Source organism: Myzus persicae, unplaced genomic scaffold (assembly GCF_001856785.1).
Source record: "Myzus persicae strain clone G006 unplaced genomic scaffold, MPER_G0061.0, whole genome shotgun sequence".
NCBI classification, from domain to species: domain Eukaryota; kingdom Metazoa; phylum Arthropoda; class Insecta; order Hemiptera; family Aphididae; genus Myzus; species Myzus persicae.
This window is the reverse complement of record NW_019101750.1, coordinates 320,647-342,523: the sequence shown is the minus strand read 5'-3', so window position 1 is coordinate 342,523 and position 21,877 is coordinate 320,647. Positions and strand designations below refer to the sequence as shown.

General features: G+C 28.4%; 1 protein-coding gene across 3 annotated transcripts in view; it reads left to right on the top strand.

The window, feature by feature from the left end:
- The first annotated feature begins 2,133 nt into the window (after positions 1-2,133).
- Positions 2,134-21,877, top strand: part of LOC111030319 (acid sphingomyelinase-like phosphodiesterase 3a) — a 194,599-nt gene continuing 174,855 nt past the window's right edge. For all 3 annotated transcript variants that reach the window (XM_022309747.1, XM_022309746.1, XM_022309745.1), the window contains exon 1: positions 2,134-2,460. The gene's annotated coding sequence lies outside the window, so the exon portion shown is untranslated. The remainder of the gene's footprint in view (positions 2,461-21,877) is intronic.

Genomic DNA, 21,877 nt, shown 5'->3' with positions numbered 1-21,877 from the left:
TTGAACGAGGGACATATTTGTGAGTTAAATTGATCCATATCAATCAATATATTATGTACAATGTATATTTTAAATCATCTCCACAAAATAATATATAAATAATATGTTCGCTTCTTTAAAAAATGAAAAAAACTATGCAATTATTTCGACTCCACCGAAACCTTAAAATGTTAATTCGTACATGGGACGAGTTTTTTATTTTATTTTCGTATTGTTGATGAGGGTAGAGAAACTTTATGCGTAGGTAAACAAATTATAACGCGACATCGGTGGTCTCGGCAATAATATTATACACGTGCAAATTAACAAGTGGTAAACAAGTTTCATACGACTCTACTGAATCAATGCATTAGCAACTGTATATTATTAAGCGTAAACATTCGATATCTGAGTGCTATTCAAATAACATTGCACTCCCCACGAAATTTGGTTAGGTTAGGTTATGTGAGTCACTGATCAGGTTTCAATGAGTCTTATTATGACACCACTACAAGATCCAACAACTATGACACTACAACAACAGCAACAACAACAACAACAACAACAACAACAACAACAACAACAACAACAACAACAGTTGCAATGATTGACGAAGAATAAACGCTATTTCCGTTATTTTCAAACCGGTCACAAAGCATCTCGTCAATGTTTTTAAGTATTTATTTTTATATGAATAGTTTTCTAGCAGGTAGATATTGAAAAACTTTGAAAAAAAAACATTTTCATTAACGAATTTTAATAAAATCTATATTGCGAATTTAACTTGTAACTTGTTTTTATAGTTGGCCGATATCAGCACAACTGATAATTATAGCATCATACTGGTCTTGGAATAAAGTTTAGTGCGAACGAGAATGGTGCTGTAGGAGCTCTAACGTAATTGTCACGATCTACACGTGGTTCACCGGAGTTGTAAGCGATATCCTTCGAAGAGCAAGTTCCAATAGTTCACACAATTTATTATGAAAAATAAACATGTTATATAAAATATAATTATTGGTTCTGAAACCAAAAAACATGAGGAATTAATTTATAAATTATAAAAATATATTTGAAAAAAGATTGTTGTTCAAAAATATTATTATTACAATATTAATTAATTGTTATCATTGATGTAAAAAATCATCAATAATTGAATCCTTTGGATGTATGGATACGCAGTTCTCCATCATTAAGCATTAATCATTACATATTTTCAAACAAGGAAACTCCATTGTCACGTCGTATAGAATATTTTTGTTCCATAATGCACTAAAAATATTGAATGTGCTGAACCTAACCCAACCAAACTTTTAACAGTGGTAACCAATAACCATTTTGCGATTTGATTTAGTGCTTACGTAGTAGACTAGGTAGGCAGGTACTTGAGAATTTACATTGGTTCTTCTAAACACTTTTTCCCCGGATATTTTATTTGAAATACGTCTTAAATGCTTATTTTAAAATTGTTATAGCTTCGTACTTTCATAATTTATGTAAAGACAAAAAGCATAGGTACTTTTATAAAATTGGATTATATTGTAGGTGTCGTACCTTCCACCTATAAATCGTGACTACCACGTGGAGAATGACACTACATTTTCCCCTATCTATAACTCTTCTGGTTTGCCCGATCACCCTCTATGGAAGGGCACTTACCAACAATATCGTCGTCCGTATCATTATACTGTACGTCATATGAGTGCGATGCAAGTCGTGCAAGTAACACACTAATATAATAATAGTAAATGGTACTGTTTCGAGAGTGGGCAGTGTTCTGGAATGTCATATTATAATATACTTCGTAGGTGTAGCACTGCTTTCCCATAGCCGTCTCAGCGTTTTTTTTCATTTCATCACTATCGAGTCGTGTCCGCTGTCGAAATATTTATGACATGATTTAATATAATAACGACGATAATAACAGACCAACTGGAGACGGGGCGAGGACGAAAAATCGTGGTAGCGCGAGACCGTGTAACTGGTGTCGGCGAATTTCGCGCGGGCGGACGGTGCGCTTGCGCTACCCTCCCCCGCACTCTCCATCCAAAAGCCGAGGGGGTGGAATGGTACGGGGCTGGAGAGTTGATTTAGGGGTGGTTGAGGTGGCGTTAGCCGGCCGCCGTGTGTGGCGCCCGAACCGAACGCAGTACTCTCGCTGACACGTAGGAAAACCGTCGAACGTATATCCAGCGCCCGCGCGCCACTTTATAACTCGTCGGCGACCCCACGAACGCGTAAAGTTTCACGGTGGACCGCAACCGCCGGACCACACACGACTTGTACCGTATTCTGGCCGACTTCGGGTTCGCGAAATATTAGTTTGGTACATTTTCGCAGTTCTCGCAGTTTTTGGAATTTTTTTCGTTTTTTTTTTGTTAGTACCTAGTATTGTTTATCTTCGGATCTTTTAGATCTTTTTTTTTTTTTTGCAAGTGAATAACGACAGTCGCCCAGCCAGAAGACCAAGGCCTCACAACGGTAAGACACCGAATTTACCGCATGATGATACTACGAACATAAATGAAATAAAACAATAATATACAGTATCATTATTTTCGAGCAGCTGTAGCGCGTTGGTCCTCGTGCTCCTCACAATATTTTTTACCCCCCTGTCCGTGACTTCCATGCCGTCGGTCTAATGCACCGACATTAAAAAACCATTACGCGGCCGCGACTAGCCGCTACAAACATGATATTATTATTACTTTCCGGCAGACGATCAATTTCCTATTTTCCGCACATTTTGTTCTTAAAAAATAAATAATATTACGTTATATGTATGCGTACCGTATACATTATGCCATTATTATTATATTCAGACCGACAAGATTTCCAGGCGTTTCTCGCCACCACTCGTAATACTTACCATAACACTAGAGATGTGAGTGCAGTATTTTATTTACAAGGTAAAAAAGATATATTGGTTTATTTGTTACGTTACATTTTAAATGAATTGTAATGGATTATGATTTATGAAACATGTTATACATTTCTGGAGGCTGTCACTGTATTATTATTAGCACCTATAGCTAATGGTATACCATTAAATGGTTAACAGCATACATACGCACCAAAATCACTGACTAACTGTTACTTATTATTGCCATATCATACATAATTATTCATTGTTATTTGTGATTATATTTTGATGACAGCTTTTAATGTTTGCATTTCATACCTATGGAGAATGGTGTTAGGCATATTATTCACATCCAGTTACGGGTATATTACCATTTTTCACAATTTACCGGTAAATGTAGCGTTATTTTTTTGCGTAAATTCACCATATTTAACTACATAATATACATATCCTATACGGTCACTTAAATGGAATAGACTATGACAACCGTTTCAATAGATTACAATTCAGACATGGTGAAGAAAAATCTCCATTTGGGATACGATAATATGTTAGTCCTGCGATGCACTAGAGTCGGCCCGGAATATTAATCGAGTTAGTCGTGAATGTGTCCCGCGCACGAGGGACACCTCGATTAACGCTTTTCTACAGCAGTCGTTACTCCGGAAAATGGCAACCGTTTATAATAATATCTCAAACAAATAGAGTACCTACTGAAAAATGGTATGAAAAGAAATTCGAAATTTCATATCCACTGAATCACGCAAGCCTCCCGAATTGTTCATAATTCATAGCTTTTTGGGGATTACCGTACAGGCATGAAACCTATAGTTTTATTTTTTCTCTTTACATATTTTATTTAAAATATGTATATTGTGCTAATGAAATAATGTATTTGCATCTTATCTTAAAATTAATAGTTGTCAAATCAACTATCTACCTACAGCGTTTTGTCAGTATGCATTGATAGGGATGTTAAGGTTTGTTCACAATATCATGTTAACTGCGATACCAATATTAATTATAATTTATTTATATTAAAAAGTATTAATATTTATCGTTATAAAATGTGTGGATTTTTTTAACTGTGATGTAATTAAATTTATGTTGAAGTCACAATATTTCAAATTTGATGCCTCTGGAATTTTTTCATTTCATATTTTTGGATATTTATATAGAGATTCATGATAATAAAATACCAAAGTGTATTATATTAATATTGCTGAACGGTTAAATGTGGTCATTTTTCGGGAGAATAATCGTCTCTACAACGGTAAAATATAGGGTACTTACATAATCATAAACAATTTTTTCACTAAAATCAACAACGTTTTCAGTATATAAAGTTCACTATTAAAAATACGTTGCATATTATACACTTTGAAATTCATGAAAAGTTTCCGAAAAAGAAACCATATATTTTAATATGGTACAAGACTGTAGTAGCATAAAAATAGGTAAGTACTTGATAATAGATGGCTATTTTGTTATGATGATGTACGCAAGTAATTCTGCTTCATGCTCTATTCAAAACATAACCAGGAAGATGAAAAAAAAAAATGATAAATCCGCGAGTTTTATTCAGAAATAATTTTACTGTACATTAAATGTTCAATATAATTAATATCTGTTAACAAATATAATTTTTTTTTAATACTTCAAAGTCATGTTTCCGAGACTTTGCTTGAATAATTGATTGTAAACTATTATATGTTCGGTTAATATAATATGTTACACGAAACAAAGGAGTCGTTAAGATAGCTGTGTAAACTTCACTTCAAAGTCGATTTATTTACCTACAGACTTCCTTATACGCGAAAATAATAATAATATATCCTTTACACATCCACGTGTAACTGTTTAAGATAATAACAATTTTGTTCTCTATTCCGTAATAACGCGTTTACTTCTGACACGTTCGTTTTCAGTGTGTAAACATATTTTTCTTTCACTCGACTACTATTTACTATTATTTTTTTTCCCTTAACGCTTCTTGTCATCTTGGAGTTGCAACTATACGTCGTCACGTGGGAATTATAATATATCATCACATCACACGCATCGTATAAATCCCTGATATCGACGACAATGAGCTGGCTGCTTTGCTTTTGAGTCTATATAAATATTTACACACACATATACATATATATAAAGGTGTATATATCATGAGCATAACAAACTTTTTTTTATTTAAAAAGTTTACGCTAGTGTGATCCGTCTCCCAAGGTGATTACTCATAAAAAAATATATAATAAAGCACATTTTAAAATATTACAGTACCTAGTTGAACGAAATTATACGGCTTTAGTGTATAATATTATAATATACCTACACTTTGTGGATTAAAAAAAAAAAAACAAAACCAAAAAGTGACAGACATTAAATGACTGAAAGAATATACATAAAAAATGTTTACATGAAAATAAAAACTTCAGATGAAGTACTTTAAAACGATTACTGATTGTTATAATTATTGAGCACCTTTGAAAATAATAATTTTGAATAAGTGCATAGCGCATATTATAGTAGAGAGGTTTGATATTTAAAAAATATTATTTAAATTTTTTATGAACATAAAATACCTACACAAAAAACGTATATGAAATTATTCTTCTCTATTAAATTACCTAGTGTTCTCTATTATAAGGCAAGTGATAAATCAATTTTAAAACAAAATGCTTGTAACCAGTTATTTTATTACTTTTGATAAGGATATTTTCTAATTTTCTATTGTTAATGTTTTTACTTTTAAGTAGGTACTCAAAAGTTTTTAAGGATGCCACAAATATCCTAAACCATGTGAAAACTAATTTGGAATTTCAATCATTACTTTAATATGTAGTAGTAAAATACTATTATAGTTATTATTATTTGATAACAAATGTTATTGTTTTTAAATAGAATGTCTTACTTTTCATCAGAAAGAATGTATTATTTATAATCACTATATTGAGTAAACCTTATATTTTAGTTTTATTGTAAATGTTATTGAATAATCATTTAACTCATTCAGACGACATTAAAACTTGCGTAGGTATTATACCTTAAAAACGTTGAGTCATTACAGAGCAATTAAAAACATTAATTTATTCATCTATATAATGTAGTATGACATTTTGTATTATGAGATCAATACAGTGAACACGTTTGAATAACACTGTTAAAATCATAATTAATTCCGTGAATAGGTGGACATTATTAATGTTTTAATATATCTATAATCTGTTTATAGTTTGACATGAAGACAGTGTCTTAGGATTCATTATAAATCCATATAACTTAAGAACGAATATTTAAAATTAAATACATTAAGAATCTACGTAAATGATTATATTATACAATTAGAATTAATTACGAATAAAATAAGGGACTGTTTTAAAATTATAATTTAAGAAGCTTAAATATTTAAACAAAAACGATTGTCTGAAGACAAATTAAGATTAGAGTGGCTGTTAGATAAATTTGAGGTACAAACTAACAGAGAAGTATTACTATATTTATTTGAACAATATCGGTGCAATCAAATGAAATTTTTTTTAACGTAAGTTAATGTCGTTCTTTTTTTAAATACCTATTTATCCAAATAAAAATAAACCGTCATTCATTTAATTATCATTTATAGTGTATCCCTATCTCTCACTCTATCTATTTACCTATATATTTATCCATATATACAATAAAACATATACATATTATAAAGGCTTTGTGAATGTATGATACATTTTTCTAATTAAAATCAATTGAGATACATACTATGAATTAATTCCAACGCGTTTTATATAATCAGCTTTATAAGTCCACTCAATTAAACCTTTATTAAAAAACTATGCTCCGATGAAAAGTATAAAAGTTTCAAAAGGTACCAACTATCTACCCAACTATTACACAAACATAGGATGTATTATAACGGTATCTACAACAAAATACAAGTTCCAAAAATTAAACTCTGCTCCAAAATAGGATCCATAATAGTTTGTAACCAAATTTTCAACAATATTACCTACAACCATCATGTATCAAGTTGTAATAACTAATTACCGAATTACTGAACTTCATTCATTTGTATTTTAAGTTAAGTCAAATACATCAGACGACGTTCGCAGACTCCCGCAATTAGATTTCAATGATTTTTATTTGAAAATAGTTACCATAATAGACAAAAAATTCAAATAAATCAATATCGTACTTCTAATTTTATTTGTGTATTTTCTAAATTCAGATTAAACGAAATCGGTTATTGTTTGTATTGGACGGAAGTTAGAAAATAACGAAAAAAACAATGTATTAGTTTTTAATTAAGTAAATAAAATATTTACAAAAAGTTTTCACGAGACACAAAATACAATAAAAAACGTGTGTAGAATACTGGCATAAATAATTAAATAACAACATCGATGTGACATACAATGATTTAAAATCCAAAAGTCTAACCCACATTAGATTTGATTCATACAAATTTAATAACGGTCAAAATGAACTTAATCGAAAAAGACACGGAAAGGCTTTGGGTTATATTAGAAAAAAAATAGACATCTTTAAATAATATATCAATTCCATTACATTACTCAAGAAACCGAATTTTAATTTAACGAAAATGATTTATTTATAAAGAAGAAAAACTTAATAATTAAAAAATATCGATTTTATTATAAACTGTTTAATATAAATGAATAGAATATCAGGGAAGTACGAAATGGGATGTATATTTAGCTTATATTTATTATTGTTGACCTCATAAAATATTCTATAATTGATTTCGTTTCAACTTTTTCTAACATTCTAAGGTTTTTGTCGAATAACTAAAAATGGTTTTTGTACAAATAAAAATTTGCAAGCAAGTCAATGTATTCTAGATATTTCGTTTACAGACCTTTTGTAAATCTGACTACAACTTTACAGATGTTATGTCTACAAATGTTTTGCTCATGTTTCAGTGAACAGTTCCTCTTTTGATCATTTTTATGCATTGATGTAAATAGCGGGGAACTCGGGACCAATAATTTAATAAGCAATATTAATTTATAACATAATTAATAAACGTGTTGAGTTTCCGATTTATTTAAAATCCATACAATTTTAACTAATACTAGATTCAAGCAATGTAAACAATAAATCGTTAAAGGTAAAATATTTAATAAAATATATATTATATGGGTCAATAATATTAAAAACAATTTTCCTTCCATTACGTAATAGCATGTAATTATTATGTAAAGAGTTTAATATTTTTTTGATTTTTTAAAACATATACCTTCTTAAAAAAATTCTAAATATATACGTTTGATAAAAATAATATTTATGACCAAGTTTTTAAATTGTAAAAGCTATCGTTAAAATATATTCTTAGTCCTTCACACCTTTTTCACCTCAAGCGGGCTTACATTTCATACAAAGGATACATGAAGGATACCTATGTAACTCTTTAGTCTTTTCCCTAACCGATCTACTATGTATATGTTCGTACGTCACGTAATATTATGCTAAAAACCATGACTATGCGTTGTTCCTTCATTTTATCTCCTTGAAAAATTGTTTGTACCCTTTGTTTTTGGGAACTAAATTAGATAAATTACGTAATATACTATATATAGTTTTTCGTATGTTTATAATATTTAGATTAAGTACTTTGACTACCCCATTTAATCGAATTATGATAATACTATTATCCTTGTCAACATTTAAACTTTATGCTATTGTCTATTATAGTGCTACATGTTACCTACTCATAAGTTACGAGCAATATTATTTTAGTGTCAAATTTTAATATCTATAATATGTTAAAAATAAAACTGTGAAAAAAATCAATACATTTTAAAATAATATGTGTTTTCACTGCAAATAAATGAGGTGGAGTTTAAGATGTTTTGTGATTTGTATTATCCGATGAGAAATGAAATAGACAAATTAAATCGACTCATCAGCATTTGTTAGGCCGAAATAGACATGTAATCAGTTGTAATTATTTATATAATGTTATTGATGTACTCATCCAAATCCCCAAAAGTATATAATGCCCTTAATCAGAACTGTATAAGCTGTCATTGAATATTAGTTGGGCTTAAATTATTGACTTGATCCGGAAATTCAATAGTTTAAAGGCTAAACTACGATTAGTTAGTATGTTATACGGTGCAACGGTTTGTAAATTCTATTTCGATTGATAGTAAAAAAAGTACATATTTCAATACGTAAAAAAAAATTTACTTATTGAAATAAAATTTATAATATTCCTAAAATATTGAAATGATTTCTTTTTTAAATTAAAAAAGGGTTATAATTATTCATTATTGTGAAATTAATTTTAGATCGTTGAATATTTTGATGCCAAATTAATAATTATTTACATTTGAATATTTGATGCAATACGTCAAAATTGAAAGCCATCATTTTAATATTTTGTCATTTAATTATTGTCAACAATTATAGTCTTAATTAAATAGTTATACACATCAATTGTTATGCAATATTTTTTTTCTATGTATCTATAATCTACTAAACATAACCTAGTCATAAACTTACTAATATAATACACTTTTACCAATAAAAAAGAACATGCTGTATAAATAAAAAAAGGTTAATATGTTTCACTGTGCTCGTGTATAAAATCATACAGTATAATTGTATATTGAACAATATTATTTCATGTTTATAATATTTGTTTAGTGTATTGTATATAATACAATTCGGTTACAATTGAAATGGAGAAAAAAAACAATACAATACATCACGTCCGCTATGGCGATATTTTATTAGTAAGATTATTATTTGACAACATTTATTTGTAATACAATAATTTGAAAAATACTTGTGACGACATGGGCATTTATCTGTAGGGTTTTAATCGTCCACTGACAAACTACAACAACTTTCTTACTACAAAAAGGTTTTTTTTTTACTTGGCATCCAACGAGGTGATCAAAATAATAATTTCATACATTTTGATTTTTTCTTAAAAATTATTTTCAATACTTGAACAGAAATCAAATCATTTATTATGTAAATTATACCTAAACATGATACGTATTATTATATTCACATGCATATAATAATATCACAGTAACAATAACTTGTGAAGGTTTACCAAAATGTATTATAAACTAATTGTTCAAAAAGTTATCTGCAAAAACCATGCCAATCTCATCGAAAGAATCTAATTTGTAAATTTGAGAACAAAAAACAAAATCAGATGCCAAAAATCCACCGTGAGACGATATTATATTAAAATAAAATATACTTTATTTTATATATATCATTATTATTATTATTATTATACCCGTTATATCAAACTCAAAGTGTATACCTACAATCTACATGTTTGAAATAGTATAGAAGATAATAAATTCCAGCGTTCATTTCAGATCGTCGATTTGACGATGTCCTCGAGCTCGAAGACGTTCTCCTTCGCAGAAAAACACTGCAAAAATATTCCCCAGGTTCGCTCTCAATCCGATTGAAAAGTTCACCAAAAGCATGGGTATATAGGTAAATACACGTTATTTGGACGCGACCTCACTCTTACACGAACAGGTGTTCCCCGCGAGCGCATTTTTTCCACTCATCAATCACGGCACATAAATGATTAATAACAGCGCAGAAACGTATTGCTGGCAACTGCTACGGCCGTCGACTTACAATAATGTTCTCGAACCTAGTGGGGATTGTCCACAAGACACTCCACCGAAAAACTATCATGTACCTACATAATATATTATTATTGTAAACGTTGCCAGTAGGTGCTCCGGAGTAGTTTTGGAAATCTCCAGGCGGGATGACGTAGTGCGTCTTGCCGATATTATTATTATTATTTAAGTAACGCCACACACAACTTTTCTCCCGAGAAACTATGTGATATCGTCGGTGGTAATATTACATAGTGCTACCGTTGCGTGCCAACCTCTTTTACTTTTTCGGGGAAGTGTACAAACTGACGAGTGGGGCGCAATAGTAAGACGAATAAGAGATTTAGGTCCTCGACTCTACGACTTAAGAATAAGTACGTGTTCCCGCGTATATCTGCGTGTAAGAGCGGTTGTAATCATTTTTATCTACAGACACAGAATTTTTGATGCTCGACAATTTTCCTCTTTTTGAAAATAATATCCAATTTCGTAGTTTCCATTTTTTACTCGCCCACTCATCCGATGCCACATTAATGATTGCGGATCGTATATGTATTTACATTTTTTTTTATGAAACACGATTTATGGATACTGAAAAGTGTTAGACGTGAGTTTCAATAGACTCTGAATAAATAATCAATGCGTTTTATAGCTAGTACGTTTTGTTTTTACAAATTTCGCTATTTTCCGTTTTGTAAAAACCTCTATTCTACACGCAAAAACATCAAACTAAACGATTGATTTGAATATGTGAATTCATTCAGTAAACAAATATACGGATATTTGATTTCGAATAATCCATTGGTCATTAATTTCCGAAAACTCATGATACTTATAAGCTCTTTACAATCAGCATGATAATAATTTTTAAGAGGTGTATATTGCAATATCTTGTGATTAAAAAACATAACGTTTTGTATTTTTTTTTTTTTTTTGCTATAAATAGTAATAAATATTGGAATATTTTTTATTTCAAGTGTTTAAACTGTTCAAAATCATATTAATAATTATATATAAAAAATGTATTTACATAAATATTATGCTAACACAAATTATAGTTTATTTTTTGGTTTTTAATATGTTTATATAATATTATATTTATATAATTTGGGTGTTAAAATACGTATCAATTATAAAACATAGTGATAATAATAAAAATAACAAAAATAATAAATAATATATTATATTATTACCATGTCGAACGATTCCATCCTCATTAGTTTACGTTTCGGATGCACTGGGACGATAAACAGCAACGCATCTGCACACATGAACCATAATAATAATATACATAAATATATAATATATATTATACACATAGTTCATTCGGCTGAGCTAAAATGCTTTTGTACCTACCTAATTGGAACGGCTATTCTCGGCCGAAGAATGGTTTTCGGACCCGACTTTAATGTACCGACCCTGGAAACGGTTTAGATAGTGATGTTGTATCTCGTCTGGAAATAACCCAATGCGACGACGAGGACCAACTTTTAAGCGGCTCTTCCAGTCCTGTGACCAGAAGACCATAACGTACCCGAAATGATTTTCTTACATTTGAACTACTCTACTATAAGACCTTCCTCCTCATACCAGTAACAGGAGCTATTATACACAGGTCGTGACAGAAATAACTAATTTCAGAAATTCTAAAAATGAAATCGGCCAACTATATGTGTCAATTTTAGTTTTTATCAACTATCTTTAAATTTAACAATAGCGATAGTTTAATTTAATAAAAAAAATACTAGTAACCAGAATAATCAATAAAATAACTATAGTTGGTCAATTACATCCATGTCAGTTTCATCCTATTATATATATAATTATTATTATCTCGGGGATTATATTTTATGCCGTTACAAATGTTCAAGTGTCACGCTGCCAGCCATCGTTCCATGCCAAAATATAATACTTTATTCAAGACCACTTCGATATTTATTCGAGCCACCGTTCAAATCGAATTGAAAATAAATTAGCCATATAATCTTGGCTGCATAGAATATAAAATATTAACAGGCTAAGAAGAGACGGACCGTCCGTCGGGACGTTTATTTTTTTGTCTGTCGACTTGCTGAGTAATGAAAATAACGAACAATATAAGTTTGACTAGTTCAAAGAATTAATATTATTCTTCTCAAATTTCAGAAAGTATATTTAATGTTGTCTTATACAGATTATCGTTATTTCTGTACATACAAGACGGGTGTACACAACAATAGAAAAAAATATTAATTTATATTTATGGTAATTTTCCATTAATGTTTATTTGATTTATTTATACAGTATTGAAAATAAGAAGAAAGTAATATGATTGAAATATTGTATGTACAATGTGCATAATCATGTTTTAATCACCCCAGTGCTTAAAAACGGAAAAAAAATAATTTGCGACCATAATATCTAATGATCTTATAAAGTTTTAACCAATTGACACCATTTACATATAATATATATTTCAAAAGCATTGCAGCTCAGAGAACAACAAAATGTAATTATTAAACTTAAATTATATCGATTAAATTAAATTCAAATGATAAAAATACAACTAATAACGTTTCGTTTTATCATAATAAATAACATTTGATATTATAAAAAAGAAACTAAGTCACGAATTTACATGACAATACATTATTGACGTCCGTTTTAGAATTATCCCATAGTTTGTCGTGTTCAACATAATATTATAAACTATACAAATCTATTACTCCAGAGTTTCCGGTTGAATTGTTTTCTAATTGAGTTAAAAAACATCTATATCATTAGTAAAATGTTAATCAATTGTATTTGCACTGAATATGATATTACATACGTCATGTTTTCAGATATAATATTAGCTGTATTCGTGTTGTTATATTTTTATTTAAGCAATCGCACTATGTTTCGATACAATTTATATTAAACTACAGTTTGTAAGTCAATTTTATTCTGAACACTATATTTTCATTTTATAGAGATAAGACAAAAATTGATTATTTATCAATTATGACTATATTTTTTTTAAATGTTGGGGAAATTTGAGTATCGTGTCATGTCGTAATAAACTAAAGACAAGAGCTGCAATGAAGATATCGTGTTTTATTCAAAGTGAAAAGTTTATTTTTTTATTTTTATTTTTTGAGGTGGTATCAAGTATACACATAATGTGGGTGAGGTAGAACAGGCTGAAACACACACTCAAGAATAGAAATGAGGGGAAAAAAAGAAACTTTGGAGCTATTAAAGGACAACTCCCAATAACGTAGCCATAACTTTTCCTATTAGCCAAGGCGTTTCAATATTGCGAGACCATCGTAAAGTCTTGCTTTCCAGCCAAGGCCCCTCGTGTCCTCCTGCCATTTGAGAAATTACTCAAAACTTTCATATTGGGCTTTATTAAAGTTTTGTCAGAGTTTCACTATTTCACTGTTTCGACGACACCTATTCTATTTTATTCCATTTTTCCTCTTCATCATCCTCCATACTCCATACTGTCAGTACTGATTTTTTTTTTACAAATACGATTTGAAATGCTCCTTTTGTCAGTAAACATGAAGTTGTGTCACGTATCATTGACCAAACCCAACTCCCTTCAACTTTTTTGTAAACATCATCCACACATCCTACAACAATTATAAACGAATATAAGCCATGTACTAATTATTATGTTAACGCTTTTACTCATTATGTGTGTTTGATTGAACAAATTACATGTGCCTATTTATTTATTTTAGGTATAATACTATGAAATAATAAAAACATTACATTTTCTGCTAGTTAATGTTTTAGTATACCAAATATCAACTTTATTTAGTTAGTTGAATTAATGATGAGATAGCTATTGAATTTACTATTAGTACCATTTTATACACAGAGTAAATGAATTTAAAAAAGTGTTTTTTAACAACACAATAACATAATATTAAACTTCAAAAATGCTTTGGCGTTTATTTTTGTACTTTAGTCTCGTCTTAAATTATTTTTATCGGAAATTGTTTAGTATTGTTGAATATATTTTTTTTCAAAAATGCTGTTTTGTAACGTCTTTAAATTATTTTTTGAAATATTATCACTTTTAAAAGGTAATGTGTTAAAAGAAATTCCCAGTGTCTAATATCTATATTATATAAAAAGAAACATTTACATTAATTTAAAACGTTAAAAAAATACACACATTATTTGTCATAAATTATTGATTACATAGTTGTATTGTTTGATCTTTATAAGTTGTAAGTACCCAATTCGTTCAAATATTTTAGTGATTTGTGTTAATATGCCATGGTTTGAATTAAATAGTGGCTATTAAAATCGTACCTATATTGGTACAATAAAATTATTATCATCAATTAGGTATAAAAGTGAATAAAACCACTGAAATTATATACATTGTAAACAGAGTGATTCACCAAGCATGGTTATGGTTTCATTCAAATTTTGATTTTTGAAATTTTTAATTTAAACAAAGATCACATTTTTAAATTCTTGAGATATTATTTGTATTACTTAAGGAAAGTATAATTTTAATACAATTTAATGTTCATAAATGTATTTGATAATTATTTGTATTTTAGTTTTGACAAAATTTGATGTCAAATATGTAATATCAATAATAAATAATAATAATAATAACAGTAGGTACTATTAATATCACTCTTTGTTAAATTTTTTTATAATCTGTATTGATGGTCCATTATCCTGCTTTCAATACCAATTATTGGAATCGGATAACTAAAAACTATATAGAATTAATTACATTTTTTGTTGTGTATAAAAAAAGGAGGTACCTATATTAACAAAGGACTGCAGATATTTAAGTAATTTATAAACGAAATTTAGTTATTTCTTTTAGTTGCTTGTACCTGAGGTTAATTTAATAGTGATATATTATTTAAATTAGAGTAATAATTTACTTTTAGTATTTTAACTGGGGTAAAAATGTAGGTAACTGTACAATTTTACGGGGAGAAAAAAATGTACTAAGTTTAATATTTACTGTGGATATTTCACTAGAAGGGTCAAACAGAGCAAAATAAAATAAAATTTATAAATGGGATTTATATTAAAATATCGTAAGGAAAACAAGCGTAATAAGGACTAAGGGTCGTGGTAACACAGTTTTTGTACATTCTTTTTTTTCTCTTTCTGTATCTCCAGAATACAAGTGGAAAGTGATAATTCGTTGATCGTGGGTCTAAGCCTTAAGGTCGTCGTAAGCGATCTCCTAGTCTCGACCGTCTAGTCGAAGGAAACACAGAGAATCGATGGTAATCCAGTTTGATCTTTGGAAAAAATCGTTGAGGAGATCCTGTTGGCTTGTAGACCGGATTCGCATGTTTTTCGCAGAAGAATCGAAGTGAAAGAATTTCGAACTACCACAGATATACTCGTAAGAACAATAATAATAAAGTTAGATCGCGTATAACCGTGGAATCATCCGTGGAGTTTTTTTTTATCAAATTCGTTCTACTTTGTGTTTCTAGTCCAGTTGAAATTCGTCCATCAGAAGAAAAAAATGGAGGATTTATTAAGGGGGGAAGTTGATAAATATGTCACTGTTTCCAATTTTCTCCGGGTGTCTCAAGTGAGTGATCCAAGGCGGTTCCAACGAAGGGTTTCCCAATGTGTGTGTATATAAGTTATTTTTACCATTTCTCGAATAAACCCATCGATGACGGGATATCTCGAGTATATAATATAGTAGTATAGTTTTCCATATAGGCCGCGGCTTTCCAATAAAATTGATACGTTCAACAAGACCCGTACAGATTTTTACTAAGAGAGCTATGCTTTATAATATATTTGAATATTTTTTTCTTTATCAGACTCGTGATGTACATAGATATTATTTTCCAAATTTACTTATAGAGTTCTGTCAATGGACAGTTTCTATTAAACTATTTTTCCAATGCTCTTCTCCCTTATAATCACTTATAAGTCAACTAATCACAAATACTTGTAATATACGATTAACAATACCCATTACTTCCATTACTTATATATTCAAAACCGTTGCGTACCGTTGGTTTGGAACACGTATGTATAGATCAAGGATTTAAAAACCAAAAAAAAAAACACAAAAACCCATTTGGGAGCTAGAGACGCCTGCCGATACTTTACCTCAAAATACGCTAGTGACTAAACACCGTGCCACACTAGGCTTCCTAATTTTTACGTATGTAGCTATGATACATATTATAGCTAAATATCAAATAAATTATACCTACATTTTATTGTTTAACATCAAAAACTGTGAATTTCATTCATTCATTTTATATTGATATTACTTTTTTTAATGCAAATTAATTAATATCGAATAGTAGAAATATTTCTAACATGTTTATCTACTAATTTTTAAAGTTTTAATAAGATGGTGATGAACTTTATAGGTATAGAGTTAACTTGGTTATACAATATAAATAACATCGTATATCGTCGTTTTAGTTGAAAATATAAACGTTACATAAACTAAAATATTGTAAATTTACTATATGGTTATGGTCAACTTTTCGTATATTATAATTAATTTAATTTTTAAATTAAAACATATTATGCATTTTATTCAGAAAAAAATTAGTTTTTAATTAACTATTCTATACTCATAACAGCAGTACAATATTATAAGATTATTAATAGAATATAACAATTTATAGAATTTAGTGCTGTATTCACGAAAAAACTTGATTGGAAGTTGAAAATGTTCATTGATAAAACTTCTATGTGTACTATGTATAATATATTTCTTTCATTTTTATTGTACTACAGCAGTGGTTTTCAATATATTTTGAACATGGTGTGATCTTCACAAAATTTCCACAATACTGTGTAAGCCACAAATAACTTTTTTTCTCAATGAACATCATTTCTTTTTTTAGATTATTTAAACTTCTACGCCAAATTTACTAAACACAATTTTTCTTTATTAAGTATACGTTAATATTGATATATTTATCCTGTATTATATGAACTGTTTTTTTATCCCCTGCCCCAATATCCATAGTTGCCATATGTTTAGACTGAGTTTGAGTAAAATCTTAAGTTGCAAGATTTAAATATCTTTATCTTCTTTATGAGAAAAACAGATAAATATTTATCACAAATCTAAGGTCATAAAGTAAATTTAATTGTGTTGCTTTACAAAGATAAATATAATTAATGATGATCATAAACCATTCAATTAAGTTATTGTACATTTTGTAGCTAAAATGAATCTTAATATTATGTTAAAGATTTAGCTTAGTATTAGTATTCAATAGTCAATAGATAATAGTCAATACTCATCCCATGTTTAAGCATTAAGATGTTTTCCTAACAATAATAATTTGTTTCAAAATAAAATTTCATCTATTGTATTTAATGCGATGAAAGCAGGTTCCTTTTTAATAAACTATTGATTAAACGATGTTTCCACAGTATATATTTTTGTTGAGTTATTAATTGTGTTTACTTACACATGTCACATATATATATATAGAAATGTAATATACATATAAAGTACTTATTATAAATGCACATTATAAATAAAAAAAACATTATTGAGTGTTTATTTATTATAATAAACACAATGATTGATTGGATCCATAGTATACATTTAATACATTAATCATTGGAAATGATTAAATCGAATTCGTCTTTGAATTATTTACGAGAAGTCATCCCAAAATTGAAGTTGGTCTTTAAAGTTATATTTTTCTTACAAACAAATTTCTCGAATGAAAATATTATCATCATTTTTATTTCTAATTCAAAAAATATAAAAATATAAAAACAATAATACTTAAAAAGTACCTAGTCAGTAATGCTGAGTGACTGCAAATAAAATCATCCTCCTGTCAATAACCATTTTAAAATGTTCTCATTATGCTTATTATGTTGTATGAATTGTAACAATTTTGTAATATGATAAAAAATATATATTCAAAACCATAAACTGATATTTTATGTACTTAATGATTTACCATATGATTATGTAAGAAAATGTATAACTCCACTAGCTTTAAAAAAACAACTTTAAAAAAGACATTATGCTTATGTTTAAATAGCCATTAAAAATGCCTGAATGAGCGACTCGTTAATAATTAAATATTTGACGTCTGGATAGTATTTGTTTTGAAAAAAACTTTGTATTAATGTCCATAAACGAGATTTTATATTATAAACTAACTGACTTCTGAATCATATTGACTCTTTATTTAGTATTTACCATAATTTGTTTATCTTCGATGATTTTAATAAGCACTTTTTGTCCTATAAATTATAATTTTCATGAAATTTTCACCGAATTGTTTTTTTCATGGACGAGATTATTTAAAAGTAAACAAATCCCATACTGATAAGTTTTAAAAGTTGAATACAATATTTGATGAGGTATTTAAAACTATATCTTAACAAATTTCTAGTTATTTTATGTTTCTGTCATAGTTTAAATTGAACTGTAAGTACATATTTCTTGATTTAAAAACTGAACTAGTGGAATTTATTTTTAGTTTGATTATTTTACTATTGTTTATGCCTTATCCTTATGAATATATTTATCTATGTATATTTATATTACCGTTCTCATAATTGATCTCTCTCTTTAACCATAGCCAGCTATAAGGGTGCCTAAATAAAAGTTGCTATCTCACGGATGATTTAACTAGACTTTTGAACCTATACCCCTGTCAATAATTCTCAAGTGACAAAAAAAAACCTTAAAATATGTCGTTAGCTTATTGGTATATTGTAAAGGTTGAAATTATAAAATGGTATACTATTCAACAATAGTTTATTACATAATATTAAAGAATTATAGTAGATGTTATGAAATATAAAGACCGATTTTAAATTCAAAAAAACAAAATCCTAAAGCATCCAGTACTTGGCAATACAGGCATTAGATCTCGATATATATTGCATTCATTATCAATATTTAGTTAGAATACCAATTAAATGCAAACTATTGGTAATAGATTAAGATCGTCAAGTTACTAGGTATATAATTTATTTATTGTTATTTATGTAAAATCAATAAGTTTTTGGTAAAATACGTGTTACTTATTTGTAAGTGTATAACGCCGCAGGTACTTGGATACTTATGGTTACTCTTAGTAGATGAATATTTAAGTGCAAAATACACCGGGGAAGAAAAACCTCTGATATTAATATTTAAATGCAAGGCATATAATTAAGTACGTGTACGTGTAACCACAGAAACGTGATTGTGAAACTTTCCATTATAATATAAATTTTAATAATGTTACTTCAGTACAGTTCAAAATAATCACTCAATGGATGTGGTTTTCTTTATAATTTGATAGAAAAAAATGTGTATTATATATTTGTATTTTTATTGACATCTATCATATAATGACAAGTGTCAAAAACTTCAGTGCAAATGCATAGGAATCATTTACATATTTACAACCCTTGAAGAGGTCGTTAAAGAAGTAGATTTTATCACGAGAAGGTTCTATTGCTGAATATTGTTAGATTTTCTACAACGATGCTTCGGTATATATATAATATTGTATATATTGTTTTTTGTTGCTCCCTAAGCCTATAGTGCTCTTGAAAGTAGAAGAAAACGAATTCAAACCACACAAAAAAGGTCAGCGATAAAAGTTTTGGGACGCGTTTCAATGGACAAAACACTATTTGTTAAGGACAACATCATTGTTTTGATATGATGTAAAAATAATAAAATAACAAAATTATTGCACGAAATCCCTTTATACAGCTTCCCAGCAGTCACTAACGTATCTATATTTTGGGAGTATGTGGGTTGTTTTTACGTTTTTCTTCTATAGTCGGACATACCATAACTTTCAATGTAGTTGTATATAATATCGTAAAACTGAAATATATATTTCAAATAATACTCTATAGTAGTATTTATGTTAGGTATTCGGTTAGAATAGGTCGTGTTTTGGATACAGATCGAAATGAGGAATTACAATTTAACAATAGTATTTTTTATTTTTGTAAAAATATCGTTTATGGTTAATATTGAAAAGATTTTGTGTGGTCATACCTTAATTCATAAACAAAGTGATTCACCAAGCGCGCTTGACTGAATTTTTTCATTTATTCAAGTTTTGATTATTCAAAATTTAAATATACTTACAAAAACGGCGTTATTAAAAAAAAAAAAGAAGGTATGAATGCTGGGTGAATTGCAAATCACTAAATACATAAAGAATACCTAATTGGTACCAGGACCAGTGCAAAGAAACTTCAAGAAATCACCACAGTCTAAGTTCATTGAGATTAATATTAATAATAATAATTTCAATAACAATAACAATAACCACACGATAATCTAGTTATGTTTGACGAAATGCATATTTAGTCAGATATACTTTGATAAATATAATAAGAACCTACCACCACTTAACACAAAAGTATTATAATATTAGATACTATAACTATAACTTGATTGTGGTACCCATTTCGTAGAAGAAGAAAAAATAACTGTTAGCTAGTCAATATTTAGTTATATATATAGAGAAAGAATTTTCAGTTTAGTTTTGTCAGATAGTGGCTAAGGTTGATACTACTATTATGTTTTATATTTATAATACTGCTAATTTTTAAGAATTTTAAAGTTTCATACGGTATACTCATGACTTATAATGATTGTTAATTAAGAAAACATAGATAAAAAAAAAAGTTTTTGAATTATAAAGGATGTTTTCAGAATAAAAATGGATAATCTATTGAAATCTATGATAAAACGATGTAGATAGGTAGACTAGATAATTATAAATACAAATAATTTATGGAGTAATAATTTTAATGCAAATGGGTATAAGCCCGACTTAGACTAAGTTAAAATAATTCTATATTTGTTTTATTGTTTTCTGTTTTGTTTCAAATGTTTCAATTGACATTTATTATCAAACACAATATTTAGATGATTAATTTTAAGATAGATTAATTTTTTTTAAATACAATTATTGTAAACATTTGTACATGCCATATCTTCTACATGACTACATAATATAGTATACTCGTAAACTATAAACACGAATGTTTTTTTTGTTTGTCTTCTATAGATTCAAAAACTACTGAATTGTTTCAATGAAAATTATATTAATAATAATAATAATTATATTCTAAGCGTGTTTATGGCTCACTAAAATCTAATACTTTAAGATCGATGTTTTTGATAGATATGTATGAATCTATATATGAATCTGTGTAATCGTGTCAATACTCAGTAATTTCTAAATTTATATTTTGACTACTAGCAAACCAATAAAATTAATTATTCACAAGCAATATCTGAATCTTACACAAGTGAAATACGAGTATACTTAGATGATCGCCTGGAAATTAGGTAAACATTAATTTTGTAAGAATTCAAACACTCTCAAGTGCCTATAAAATATTTATCCATTAATCAAAAATGTTGAAAGCTCTGACCCATTAGATTATTAAAATTATAAAACAAGTATAAATG